Source organism: Phlebotomus papatasi, chromosome 1 (genome assembly GCF_024763615.1).
Source record: "Phlebotomus papatasi isolate M1 chromosome 1, Ppap_2.1, whole genome shotgun sequence".
In the NCBI taxonomy this organism is placed as follows: Eukaryota; Metazoa; Arthropoda; class Insecta; order Diptera; family Psychodidae; genus Phlebotomus; species Phlebotomus papatasi.
Genome location: NC_077222.1, coordinates 22,872 through 35,664, shown reverse-complemented (window position 1 = coordinate 35,664; position 12,793 = coordinate 22,872). Strand labels below are relative to the sequence as shown.

General features: G+C 31.2%; 1 long non-coding RNA gene across 3 annotated transcripts in view; it reads right to left on the bottom strand.

Moving 5' to 3' along the window:
• LOC129800099 (uncharacterized) overlaps positions 1-12,793 on the bottom strand; it is a 30,474-nt gene continuing 17,681 nt past the window's right edge. For 2 of the 3 annotated variants that reach the window (XR_008751584.1, XR_008751583.1), the window contains one exon: positions 1-1,026. This is a non-coding gene — a long non-coding RNA (uncharacterized LOC129800099). Of the gene's footprint in view, positions 1,027-6,100; positions 7,251-12,793 lie in introns of those variants that run through there. The other variant, XR_008751585.1, reaches the window with a different exon arrangement.

Below are 12,793 nucleotides of genomic sequence, written 5' to 3'. Positions count from 1 at the left end.
TGTGCGATTTTCATTTATTTATTCGTCAAAAAAACAAAATATCCAATTAAACTTATGTGGATCACTTTCGCTATCCTTTCAAAAAATTAAAAGCATATTTTCGAAATATACTTTTTAAAATATTCGTGGTTATCTTTTTAATATAGGATACACTAAACACATTTTGTCATTTTCTAAAATCACTAAAACAACCAGAAAAATCTGTTAAGTTATTATATCAAATGCTTAAAATATAAATAAATTTTAAAGAAATTTTTTTTTCAAAAATGTTTTGTTGAAATAGGGTTACTGCGTTTAATAACCCAATTATTGAAAAAAATCACAATTTTTAACAAAAATTCACAGAATGTAAATTTATATCCCAATTTACATCATATTATTTACTCTATAACATATTTTTTTAAGTTGTATTATAATAAAACAAGAAAACGAACAATAATTTCTACGAAAACATTATGAAAAAATCACAATATTGTAAGTCTGATTACAATTATTATCGGAACAATAAAGATATATCTCAAATTTCTTCAAAATTATTAAAAGCAGCATTTTGAAATCTTTTCACCTAATTTTATTAACGGAAAACTTATTTTAGAAGGTAAGAAATTGAAAGGAAATTTTTATAAACAAATAAGCCACATAAAAAATAATATTTTTGAGGTGAACGAGAAATGCCCCAACACAGTTGTGATTGGTAGCCCTGTTTGTACAACTACTCGTCGAAAGTGGTGAAAAGAAACGTACGCATTACAACGCCATACTTGTGGTGAATTAGACTAGTCGTAATTTTTTTCAAAGTGGAGTCGTGTGTAGGGAATTTCAGTAAAAATTAAGAAAATAATTCTCAATGAGTACGTTGTTGAAATATTGAATTCCTCAAATAATGGAAAGTGCTAGAATTATGATAGATGTCCAGTTTTTGTGAAAAACTTTATCCAATTGACTCAAAACTAGAAAAGAAAATCGAGGCTTCATGAGAAAGTGCCATCTTCGCCATTTTGCCACAAAGTCAATGGAAGCTCCCATCTGGAAGAGAAAAAAAATCCATTAGAAGGAAGATATTTTGAGCTACTTCAAGTAGTGGTTAGTGACCCCATTAGTTTCTTGGTAAACAAAGCTTCCTGGCAATAATTCTTTTAAGATTCTGATGGATACAGCTAAAATATGTATGTATTATTATATAATAATAATAATAATGCTGGCACAACATTCCATGAAGGAACAAGGCCTTCCCGCAATTGGATTTCTAGACATGCATTATTATTTTTTTTCTTGTACGGGATGAGGTTGTCAGTCCCATGCCCGTGGAATCAAACGCAGTGAAGCTCACTGGATGCTATCCGAATACTTTTAACGCCAGAAAAATCCCTGGTGACCTAAAAGGGATTCGAAATCGGGACACTTGCATCATAGAGCGACTGCTCTACCACTTGACTCATTGAGTGCCCATGTATTATTATGTTTAACTTATTTTTACACATTTTTTTTTTTTTTTCATTTTACAATGGTTTATTTTCTGTCATTTTCCTTTAAGATATTTCTGATTTTTTCTTGACTGGAAATAGGTTTTAAATCTCATTTAAAAGCATTTTCTTTACCTATAAAGGTATAGAAATGATTATACAGAGATTAGAAAAAACCCATCAGGACGCGAAATAATAATATTCTGTCCATTTTTCTCTCGACAGCTATTTCAAATATTAAGAATGTATCTTCTAAAGCTCTTCTAAAGTAAGGGAGAGTTAGGACAAATTTTTGAGGGAGAGTCGGGACTGTTTTTTGACAACTATCTGTTTATTTTTCTCGGAAATTAAAGAATTATTCAGGTACGGTACGAGTGATTTCCTATCTTTGCTCAGGATATTGCATTTAGAATTATATTTCGTTTTTTATGTTATAGTTCTCTCTCTTGTGAACTATACATCGTTTGATTTTCTTGTGAAAATGACTTGACTCTAACTTAGTAATTCTTAGTAACATTGTCATATTGTTACAGAATTCCTCTACATTACAAATTGTAATTTTAACTGTATTTACAATACTATATGTATGTTTGTTTTATTTTAAGATAATTTATCATTAACGAATACTTTTTAAAATATAGTACAAAGCTTTTGAATAACAGTTCTCTTAAGTGAGGTTTGAATATGAGTTCAATGGGTTTATTGTTCTATAAACTTTCATACAAATCGTTCTACACTTCTCTTGATATTTTGAAATCATTATTCTGTCATAAATGCAAGAAATTTGATCAATTTCCTTTACAAAAAGTAAGAAATCGTAAGGATCTCAGCTGAAATAAAATATTTATTACATATTTATAATGAATATTGTGCTAGCGTAATTTACCACAAACTAGCACCATTCGATTCATCTGCCCTCTTTCCGAGAAAAGCAATATCGTCATCAACCATCACTGTTTCCCGCGAGAATTGTAATTTATGTGTTTTACGCCATTCATGACGTAAAACCCTCTGCTTTTATCTTCTGAAGACTACATAAAAATGAGTCCTAAAAGTAGGGTGATTTAATGGCAATTCCACCATTTTCATATCTTCTGTGGAATTATGTTCATTTGGCAGCCATTAAAATGGCGTCACAGATTTTTATGTAACATGAGCAAACCAAATTTCATCACATATTGTCATTAGACCTCTATTCTCATTTCATTTCAATGAATTTGAAGAGAGAAAGATCATTGAAGTTTAACAATTACCCGATTACACGGAAAATGAGTAAAAACTGATTAAAACGTCGTAAACAATATTAAAAGAATGTAATTTTGATTTCAAAGATTTTGCCATTGATTTTTTAATGAAATATGAAGAAAAGTAGGTGAGATTGTTAAGAATCTCATCTTGTGTGTCCTTATTTACTTTTATCCTTTGGATTCCAAACTGAAACAATTTATAACTTTTTTTTCAAAAAGCTTATGAACTCTTATGTTGGCCATATTTTTTGTGAGGGCAATACTATCTTCTTGATAGTTTTACCTCATTTCACATTGTTTTTTTTTAAACAAGATCAATGTTTAATATAATTATACAAAGAAAAAGTACTGTGATTTAAAGATTCATTATGTTTCAAAATAATTCACATTCAAAAAAAAAAATGATAGTGCAACAAAACAATTTTGGAATAAGACAAATTTGTCTGAATGTATTTGATTAAAATTCTGACAAATTTAGGATTAAAATAATTTGACTGACTTATTTTGTTATTTTAATAAAATCACCAACAAAAAATGCACTCTGTGATCCGCGATGACATCGTATTTATATGCATGTATATATATATATATATATATATATATATATATATATATATATATATATATATATATATATACATATATATATATATAAGTTACACATTCCCATGTCCACCGACACCATGGACACACTCCACACCTGCTAAAGTGTGGAGTCCGCACGAACGTGCCTTCACTATGGGAACATCACATTCCCACAACTCACAATCCACACCTGCGAGATCGCTGAAAATGCACGTTCGCTGAACGTGCCGCATTGTGGGAATGTACAAGTGATCCACTCTGGAAGCGGCGTCACCGAGGTTTCTTAGATATTACTTTCTTCTCTGTACATCATTCTGTAATTCTCTGTGCTTCAATAAAGATCATTAGATCTAAATCGTCCTCGTGTTTTTAACTGGCGCAGTCGGTAGGATCGCCAAGACTAAACGGATTATTTGGTACTGGCATCCAACGTGAATAAAGTTTCTTATACGTTTTTACGTGAGATAATTTTATTTTGCGTAAATTGTCAAAGTGAAATAAAGTTTCCTATACGTTTTGAGTGGGATAATTTTGTTTTGCGTGAGGTGATTTTCAGCTACAAGTGAAGTGATCTTATACAATTTCTTTGTGGGAGAACTTTATTTGTGAGTGTTTTACCGCACAGTAGAACTTTTCCTGTGTTGATATCCGACACATCGTCGTCCCAAACGGATTATTTGGGATTTGAGTTATCACCAGAAATTCTCTGACAGAATCAATCAGTGGTACAGTGATTTAAAAAGATGTACTTCGTAGTGTTATTGTAAGTAAAAATTGTGATAAGTGAAAACGAAATCAGTTTAATTAAGTTTTTTCTTCGCTATTAAAAATTTTCTGGGACAATTTTTCTAAATTATTTTTTTGGTGATTCCATATCATTTTTTTTCATATCCTTAAATATCAAAAAAAAAAAATGCCGAATCCAAACCCGAATGAAGTAGATCTAGACAGTGTGATAAGCCTAAGTCGTATTCCGGATACTATTAAAACTATTCCAACCTATAATGGTGATCCCAAAACCCTTAATTCTTGGATCGATGGAGTCCAAGCTGTTGTCTCAATGTACAGTACTTTAACTAATCATCCGGTTTACCCCATTTGGATTCGACAGATCCGCAATAAAATTATTGATAAAGCCAATGAGGCTCTCGTCACCAGTCACACACCTCTACAATGGCCTAACATCAAGGCTACCCTAATTAACTACTTCGGAGACAAACGTGATCTTTCGACTTTATACCATTTATACCGCAGAAAATACCATTTATGCGTCAAAATACTAAAACAATCGATGAATTTTACCAAGAATGTTCGGGACTCTTGGCTGATATAAATTCCAAAATTTCTCTTGATCCCGAGAGTCAAGGTCATGTTGCACCTATCATGGTGAACAAATTAAGAATGCCTTCATTGATGGCTTGGATGAGCCATATTCTTCTTACACGCGGAATTATAAACCACAAACTTTGGTCGATGCGTATCATAGTGCAAGAGAACAGTACGCGGCTAACATGCGTAAAAAAGAGGTTACTTCCGCTACTACTCAAAGAGCAGTCCCTCAACAACAATCCAAAAATGTGCAACGTCCTTATATTCCAGTTCCACAATATCATCCCTCGTACATTCCGCGGTACACCGGAGCAATTCCGAGGAATTCTATTCCTCCTAAAATACCACCTTTGCCATTTACAAAACCCGTTCCGATGGATGTCGATAAATCTCAGAAGATTAATTCAGCAAAAATTAATTACATAAATCGATCAATCCGTCCGTTTCAACAAGCACCTATGCCTTTCGTCCGAAATACTTTCGTGCCTAATTGGCGTCCAAACTTTCAATCACCACCGAAATTCATTGTAGAAGAGTTAACTAATACTGAGTTGACCCCGTTCAAATATCAAGAAAATATTTGGGACACGCAAGACGACTACTATTCCCAATGGGAAGAAAACACAGTTGATTTTTTCGAATACATGGAAGCTCAGCGCGAATTACAGTCTAATCAGTATGTAATGAGCCCGCAAGACGTTGAAGCTCCTTCTGTAAATTCAGGGTCACAGACTGGACATTCCCAAGAACAGGATGTGGCTAAAACTACAAAACCTGAGGCTAAGGTCGAAACTGATGACTTGAATTTTCAGATCGTTTCATTCCCGAAATATCCAGGATAAACTCATTGAACTGTATCCCGTACGTCATATTGAACACAACTAAAGGCCCACTAAAATTTCTAATTGATACGGGAGCAAATAAAAATTACATAAGTCCAGATCATGTGAATTTAGAAAAATGTCGAACTACAAACCCTGCAACGATTCGTAATATTCAAGGCACACATATCATCGATAAATATGTGGAATTCAATGCGTTCCCTGAATCAAAATTTTCAGTTCCTTTGACATTTTATGTCTTTAAATTCCACGATTTCTTTGATGGTTTAATAGGATATGAGGCCCTACAGAAAATGAACATAAGCATTGTGACATCCAAAAACCTTTTACAGTTTCCCGATTTCAGTGTGGAAATGTTTCGAAAGTTTCCAGACAATCAATCAATAAGTCTCAACGCCCATGAAAGTAAGATAATAGAATTCAGTGTAAATGAGTCAAACGGTGACTTTCTATTGGAAGATGATTTGGAAATCAGCCCTTCAATCTTTATAAACTCTGGTCTCTATACAACTATGAAGAGCATACATCCAAAAGCTGAGAAGAAGACTTCACGAAACTACTAGAAAGTCGTGCAACACCCCATAGAAATTAATGTAATACAATTTTATTGTGAATTGAATACACATTATTTATGTCAAATAAATTTATTTTTGAAATCATAGCAAGAGTTTTTTAAATATACCCTGGTACTGTTATATCTACCCGAGAATATTATTTGATTTAATGTGGAGGAATATCAAAGCAAACATATTTGCCATTGAATCTATGGTAAAGAACATTTAAATATACCAAGGAAATTTTTAATTTTACCCATTGTGTATTTAAATTAATGGTAAATCGTGGTTAAAACAAATATTTCTACTATTGAAACTATGGTAGTGTTACCCAGAAATTTTTGATTCTACCCATGAAAGTGTTTAAAATCCACTTTAGAAATAAAGTACAAATGTATTTGATTTAAAAGACATGTTTTCTCTTCAAATACAGTGCCATTCAAAATAAATACAAATATATTTGTTGTGGCTATGATTACTGCCTTTCAGATCAAATGTAAAAATATTTGAAGTAAAAGTCGTCTGTATTCAAATCAAATAAAACATTAGAAACAAATGTATTTCACCATTGGCTGACGAAAAAAATTTTTTTTTTTTGATTTTACCCAGAAAAACATTAATACTACCCATAAAATTTTTCTCGGTGTACTAAAAAATTTGTTTGATTTTGTAAAAGTAATTCTAAATCTAGTAAATATTGTTAATTAGTAAATTGTCTGATAAAATCTTTTAATTTATTTCAAACATCATCAGATCTCTAGTAGCCAGAAAGATTTGCCAGAATTTCACTAAATAGGTAACTTTAAAGTGACTTTCAATATATTTGAAGTTGTCTTACAATTACAATCTCACCTCCTGCAAGCCAATGTCTCTAACTCTTTTTTAATATTCTGAGACGTTTTACACAATAAAATTCTATGACATTCTGTGTAAATGCAAGATCATCTCTTTCTCTACATATTTTTTTTACTTCTTGTATCACCTTAATATCTTAAACACGTTTCTGAATTAATTTGTCGAAAATTCATGGCAAATTTTTAGAGTAAAAAAAATTATTAAAATATTTGTTGAATTTGAAATTGAGGGAATTTACTTAGGAGATAAATAAAAATTTTCCTGTTTTACATTCAACGGTATTTCTACATTTCGTATTTACTTTTGAAAATCCTCCCAGTGCTAGTGAGGAAACCCAGAAACTTTCTCCTTTTTGAGGAATATAATTGTCTGTCCCTGGAAAAGTAGAATATCTTATCAATTATTGATTATGTGTTTTCTCGAAAATTACCAAAAAGATTTTGAGGACGAAGGGAAAAAATGAGAAAGAGTTGGGAAAAAATGAGAGAAGAAGAGCACGACGTTCAGTTGCTTCTTATTTACATTACCCATCTTATAATGCTTTTCTCAGTTCTTGTTCCCTAAGTGTGGGATTCCTATCCCCTGTCCCCCGAAATCTCTATTTCAGGGCAGGAGAGATAGACTTGGCGGTATGATAAGTAAACTGGGAATATGTGAGTCAATCTTGGGAGAAAATTTTCTCGGTTGCAAGTGTTCATCTGAAACATTATTGGAAATGATGAAAATGATGATAAATTGAGGAAGCGGCGTGAATGTGAGTAGATAGGTGAATGAAGGCTGAGAGGAAAATAAAAGATGAGAGACTATATGAGAAAATGAACTGGGATGCATAGAAAGAAAAAGGTCTATGAACTTTTGTGTTATATAGAATCACTGAATTCGAGTTTTTCGCTTTCTCTCATTTCCATATTTCCTGACCTTCTATTACAAAGTCAGAAGAAATTTCCTATAACCTTCTCCAGGACCATGGAGACAAAACAAAAATGAAGCATAGAACTGAAGAGAAGGATAAGTATAAACGTGATGAATTTTCAGAAATGTTGATAAAAATTAAGTCGTGCGTTAAAAATATACATTCAATACGAAATGTTCAATATTTTCCCTTTTTTCCACATAGGGGGAGGTGGGGCTACTTTGAGCTGTGGGGCTACATTGTTATACGATCTTTTCGCATATTTCTAATGGAAACTGAGTTTTATCATAATGTAATTTGGATAGACAAAATAATTATGCATCTAAATAAAATAATTGTAAGGACCAGTTTCCATTAGAAATATGCGAAAAAGTCGTATAACAATCTAGCCCCACAGCTCAATGTAGCCCCACCTCCCCCTAGTTACTCCCCATCACAGTTCATCCCGACTTTCCCGACGAAGATTTATATTTTTACGAACTTAATCTCTGCTGAATTTTCCCTAATGTATTTTCCATCTGTTTCAATTTTGCAATTAAGCTTAAAAATGCTTCAAAAATTGTCCCTCTCATTGCTCATTTTCTTTATCCTTTAATTTTGAATGGAAATGGAGGAGACAGGAAGAGCAAAAAGTAACAAATAATTAAAATATGCGACTTCCTTATTCGGGATCCAGAGTGAGAAAGTGCATTTTCATAAGAGGAAAATTCATGTGGTATGATTTAATAGGGAGAAATTAAATTTTTAAATTATTCCATTTCCCCAGTCACTCTCAACCATGTACAATTTTTTTATGAGATCAATTTCTGGAGAGGTTACAGTCATTTTCTTTCCCCCGGAAACACCCTATCCAGACATTCCCACACTCCCATCATTGCCTGTAGCCCGGCATCTGAGTTGGATAAATGAGGAAATTGCAATTCATTGTAGTAATATCTTCTGCTAGTGTCTTATATTGCATGTCGTCAGATGATGAGTAGAGTCATCATATATGTGGAATTATCTCTCGAATCTGGTTTGCTAACCAGCCATAGAAATAAAGTAAAGAATAAAAGAATCACAATAAAATGACCTTTCCAAATCTGCATTAGGTTTTTTTATCTACTGCACAGAGAAAAATTTTGAGTTAGAAAAAATTAAGAAACGTGGTTTTGAATCAAGAGTACAAGAATTTCAAACTATTTTCCCCTATAATTGAGATATTTTGCGCTTGAATTTCTCTAAAAGAGTATGATAGTTTAAAAAATAGAATAAATTGTGCTTAATAATAGGAGAACAGTGGGTTTGATTTTAGAGAATCGTAGTTTTGAACACTGATAGAGCATACAGAAGTTTTAAAGTTAGAAGGTCATGGTTTTGATTTTAGAGTATAGAGGTTTCGAGTTAAGACTATTTTGGCTCTGATCTTAGCGAAATCATCGTTTCGAAATCAGAGTATAGTGGTTTTGAATTCTATTATACTATAATGGTCTTGATTTTAGAGTATTGTGGTTTTGATTGTAGAAACTTATGGGTTTGATTTTAGAGTATCGTGGTTTTGATTTTAGAGTATCGTGGTTTCGATTTTAGAGCATTGTGGTTTTGATCTTAGAAACTTATGGTTTTGATTTTAGAAACTTTTGGTTTTGATTTTAGAGTATCATGGTTTTGATTCTAGAGTATCATGGTTTTGATTTTAGAGTCTCATGGTTTTGATTTTAGACTATCAGGGTTTTGATTTTAGAGTCTCATGGTTTTGATTTTAGAGTATCGTGGTTTTGATTTTAGAGCATTGTGGTTTTGATTTTAGAGTATCATGGTTTTGATTTTAGAGCATTGTGGTTTTGATTTTAGAAACTTATGGTTTTGATTTTAGAAACTTATGGGTTTGATTTTAGAAACTTATGGGTTTGATTTTAGAAACTTATGGGTTTGATTTTAGAGTCTCATGGTTTTGATTTTAGAGTATCAGGGTTTTGATTTTAGAGTATCGTGGTTTTGATTTTAGAGCATTGTGGTTTTGATTTTAGAAACTTATGGTTTTGACTTTAGAAACCTATGGGTTTGATTTTAGAAACTTACGGTTTTGATTTTAGAAACTTATAGGTTTGATTTTAGAAACTTATGGGTTTTATTTTAGAAACTTATGGGTTTGATTCTAGAAACTTATGGTTTTGATTTTAGAGTATCATGGTTTTGATTTTAGAAACTTATGGTTTTGATTTTAGAAACTTATGGGTTTGATTTTAGAGTCTCATGGTTTTGATTTTAGAGTATCGTGGTTTTGATTTTAGAGTATCGTAGTTTTGATTTTAGAGCATTGTGGTTTTGATTTTAGAAACTTATGGGTTTGATTTTAGAAACTTATGGGTTTGATTTTAGAGTCTCATGGTTTTGATTTTAGAGTATCAGGGTTTTGATTTTAGAGTCTCATGGTTTTGATTTTAGAGTATCGTGGTTTTGATTTTAGAGCATTGTGGTTTTGATTTTAGAAACTTATGGTTTTGACTTTAGAAACCTATGGGTTTGATTTTAGAAACTTACGGTTTTGATTTTAGAAACTTATGGGTTTGATTTTAGAAACTTATGGATTTGATTTTAAAATAATATGGTTTTGATTTTAAAGTATCAGGGTTTTGATTTTAGAGTCTCATGGTTTTGATTTTAGAGTATCAGGGTTTTGATTTTAGAGTCTCGTGGTTTTGATTTAAGAGTATCGTGGTTTTGATTTTAGAAACTTATGGGTTTCATTTTAGAAACTTATGGTTTTGATTTTAGAGTATTATGGTTTTGATTTTAGAGTATCAGGGTTTTGATTTTAGAAAAACCATAATACTCTAAAATCAAAACCATAAGTTTCTAAAATCAAAACCTTGATACTCTAAAATCGAAACCATCATACTCTAAAATCAAAACCATAAGTTTCTAAAATCAAAACCACAATACTCTAAAATCAAAACCATGATACTCTAAAATCAAAACCACAATACTCTAAAATCAAAACCATGATACTCTAAAATCAAAACCATAAGTTTCTAAAATCAAAACCATGATACTCTAAAATCAAACCCATAAGTTTCTAAAATAAAAACCACAATGCTCTAAAATCAAAACCACAATGCTCTAAAATCAAAACCACAATACTCTAAAATCAAAACCATGATACTCTAGAATCAAAACCATTTTTGCTACAAATTCAAAACTATTTTTCTCTAAATTTAAGAGTAAAAAAGTCTAAATTCAAAGCTACTGAATTTCAAAACCATCGTACTCTAAAATTTAAGAAAATGCTCTTATAGAAATTTTTTCTTAATTTAAGCGAAATTTAAGAAAAAAATTGCTTGGAGCAAAATCGAACCCTTAGTTAGAGTATTTTTTTCTTGAATTTAGAGGGTAATTTTTCTCTGTGTGCGATTAAAATTTGAGAGCCATTTTTCCATGGGGAAATTCATTCGATTCCACGTTTTAAAACCAAACTGCAACTCGGGATCACTCTATTCTTATCTGCCCAGGTAATTACTCACTAAAATCATTTTTTAATAAAATTTTGCCGAGAACGGATAAAAGACTTTTACTGGTAAAAAAAGGTGGATCATTTTGATTAATTCGCGATCCTTTTGATGAATCATATGATCCATCATTTCCAATGTTTTATTTCGATCCTTTTTTTAAAAGATCATTTTGATCCATTGCAAAAGAATTAAATTTTGATACTTTGAATGGTTCACTTTGAGGAGCTTTTCAATGGATCAGTGAGTGATACTCTAAAATAGATCAAATGGAACTTTTAAAAGGATGACTTTTTAATCTTTTTTAAATGTAATGCATTTGCCCTTCAAAACAAATTAAAAGAAAAACATATTATTATTGTCCTGCAAATGATTTTTTTATTCCTATATGTTTTTACCACTTATAGTTATAACATCAATTTTTTTTACTTGTTAATACATTTTTGACAAGGGATTTTTTTGTTAAATATTAAGTTACTGATATATTCAGTTCATTTGGCAAATTTGAATTATTTATGAATTTTAATTCAAATTGACGTATATTTTTATAATAATAAAAATTTATTATTATAAAATTATTATTATCTGATTTATAACCTTCGGGGAAAGTTTTTTAGGTACCCACATATTCGTGATCAGGAAGTGGAGCAACACATTTTAAATTTGAGCCCGATCGGATCCGCTTTTTTTTAATTTACTTGTTTTAATCGTTTTATAAATAAAATTTAACATTTTACCATTGTTAAAACTTATGTATATGGTAATTTATCTGCTTTCAAAGTTTTAAATTGAGTAGTTTAGATATACTAGTTATACTGATCAAATTTAAGTTTTTAATTCAGTACAGTAGAGTCCCGCTATAGGCCATCGCTCTATAATCCACAATTTATCGACCGTTGATTTCAAAACACTGATCTTAAGTTAGGTTATGTTTTTTAGCACACGACATGCAATGTTGTCATAATTATTTTAATATTTTTGACAAATTTTATTGAGTAGTTGTGATAATTGTAACCCATAATGAAGAGAGCGAGGATAAGTACCACAATCGCAAAGAAAGTGAAAGCCGTCGAGCAATTTCAATACTAAAAGTCGTTGAAAATTTTAAAAATGACATGGACTATAGTGCGACCCAAGTATCAAATCTGGAACCAAATATGGAGTATAGCGAGGCACTACTGTACTAAACTTTAATTTCCCAAATTAAAATTAAATTAAATTAAAAGGAATGCATAAGCCTTTTTGGTCATTAAAAAATCATTTTGCTCTGGATATCAGAAAATCTTTAAAAATTTCTAAATCTTAAGGTGTCTACACATTGGGAGCAATTTTCGTCAAAAATTGCGTTTTTGACAGAAATTTGACGTTTCCCCCTACAACGCTGCAGGGAATTTCTTTCAAAAAAGCAATTTTTGACAAAAATTGCTCCCAATGTGTAGAGGCCATTTAGAGAAAAAAAATCACGCTGAATTACTTGTCGTTGCAGAAAGAATAAAAAATACTATATTTTATTTCCT